Source organism: Tarenaya hassleriana, unplaced genomic scaffold (genome assembly GCF_000463585.1).
Source record: "Tarenaya hassleriana unplaced genomic scaffold, ASM46358v1 Cleome3, whole genome shotgun sequence".
Taxonomy (NCBI): domain Eukaryota; kingdom Viridiplantae; phylum Streptophyta; class Magnoliopsida; order Brassicales; family Cleomaceae; genus Tarenaya; species Tarenaya hassleriana.
The window spans coordinates 8,321,296-8,323,980 of record NW_010966177.1 but is presented as its reverse complement, the minus strand read 5'-3'; positions in this window follow the sequence as shown (position 1 = coordinate 8,323,980).

Here is a 2,685-nt window from a genome sequence, read left to right as displayed (position 1 = left end):
AAAAAAAAGTATTGTAGTTAGGGAGTTAGAATTATTTTCAACTTAAAATATTTGTTATATAGGGTGATTATTAATATACAGTTTATACGTGATAAAAACATGAATTTCGATAAGGTGCGACGGTTTGACTAGTTTGACGATGCTACGAGTTTGACGGTGAGACGGTTTGTGCAAAAAAATATCGATCTAAATAATATTTTGAATATTCAATGTGGTGTATATGAGTTATTATAACATATTTAACATATTTTTATTAATCGTAATTCATCTGAAAAAACAATATCTTCTACCCTAAGATAATGTGTTACACAAACTCTACTAGAACTTTAGGGTTTCATATGAGAGATCATACATTGTCAAGAAAACAAAAGATGTTAAATTTAGAGATCTTGGATTAGTTTCAATCCAAGATAATTGTTCATTGGGGTGATAATCAATAGGTTTACAATTTTCACTTGTTAAATTTGTGAATTTCGATAAGGTGCGACGGTTTGACTAGTTTGACGGTGCGACGAGGCTGACGGTTTGACGGTGCGACGAGTCTGACGGTGAGACGGTTTATGCAAAAAAATATCGATCTAAATAATATTTTGAATATTCAATGTGGTGTATATGAGTTATTATAACATATTTAACATATTTTTATTAATCGTAATTCATCTGAAAAAACAATATATTCTACCCTAAGACAATGTGTACACAAACTCTACTAGAACTTTAGGATTTCATATGAGAGATCATACATTGTCAAGAAAACAAAAGATGTTAAATTTAGAGATCTTGGATTAGTTTCAATCCAAGATAATTGTTCATTGGGGTGATAATCAATATGTTTACAATTTTCACTTGTTAAATTTGTGAATTTCGATAAGGTGCGACGGTTTGACTAGTTTGACGGTGCGACGAGGCTGACGGTTTGATGGTGCGACGAGTCTGACGGGGGGACGGTTTGTGCAAAAAAAATATCGATCTAAATAATGTTTTGAATATTCAATGTGGTGTATATGAATTATTATAACATATTTAACATGTTTTTATTAATCGTAATTCATCTGAAAAAATAATATCTTCTACCATAAGACAATGTGTTACACAAACTCTACTAGAACTTTAGGGTTTCACATAAGAGAACATGCATTGTCAAGAAAACAAAAGATATTAAATTTAGAGACCTAGGATTAGTTTCAATCCAACATACTTGTTCATCGGGGTGATAATCAATATGTTTACAATTTACAATTGTTAAATTTGCGAAATTCGATAAGGTGCGACGGTTTGACTAGTTTGACGGTGCGACGAGGCTGACGGTGAGATTATGTGGTTCTTCTGTTAAGACCTTTTTTAGAGATTGAATATGTATTCACAATGAAGATGGAAATATGACGAAAGTGTGACTTTTTGTTGAATTATGTTCATTCTTCATCTATTAACGCATTTTTTATAACACCAAATCTTCTGGAATCGAACCAAACTTAACTTTATAAAATTTCCGAAAATCGAAACTTTTTTAAGAAACTCTGATTTTTTTAACAAAAAACGAAACCGAACCGTAACAAAACTAGAACCCAACTGAATCGAATAATATAAGGTACTAATATCGTACCAAAACCAGAACCCACCCTTAATGCATACTATACATATTGATATATATATATATATATAAATACTTATTCGTAAATCATATTGGAAAATAATATAATCTATCCTAACCTAATGTGTTATAAAAATTGTACTAAAACTTTGGTATTTTTTTTGGGAGAACATGCATTGTGAGAAACAAAAAGGTGTTAAAAACTGAGAGCTAGATTTAGATTCATCGTAAGATACTTGATGACTGAGATGATAATTGATAAGTTTATAGTTTGCAGTAGCCAAATTTGCGAAAACCGATAAGGTGCGACGAGTTTGACGGGTACTAACGGTGTGTTGAGTTTGACTGGTGTGACGGTTTATGAAAATAAATCGTTGGTCTAAATTAAGTTCTGATGCTTCGTTGTGGTGTATAGGGGTCATTATAACATATTTAACGAGTTTTTGTTATCTGTAATTCATGCGGGAAAAAATTATTTCCTACCCTAAGCCAATGTGTTAGAAGACAAGTTTGACGAGTTTGACGGGTACTGACGAGTTTAACGGGTTTGACAAGGCATGAAGATTTTACCCGATAAAATATATATGATTAAAAGGATGTTTGGAGAGTACACATGATTCAAATACAACTAATTAAAAAGAGGATCATGGATTCATGAAGAAGAATCTTGACGTTCCTCTAGAGGCACCATTACTACTTAACGTTCCTCATGGATTCCCTTTCTTCCCTTTCGACCTTTGGTTTATCTCTTTGTTCGTTGCTTTTTGGAAGGTGGATCTGTCGATCCAAAGGCAATGTATGGACTTTTAACATCTTTTTTTCTTTTGCGCATCGTTCGTTTACTCTGTTGAACCGACTCCTTAGGAGTAGCAGGAACCTCCTCATGCATTGGAAAAAGCCACATTCTCTTCTAAAAAATGAGGTCTCAACTCGAGCTCGGTGTTTGTGTTATAGTAACTACCCGTTGAAACATCATCCTCTTTGTTGCGCTTTATCTCAGACCAATATTTTGCTTCAACGGTGATTCATGTCTTCTTCAGAACCCTTTCAATTTTTTCAATTATTCTTCTTTCGATTTTTTCAGTTAACCGAAT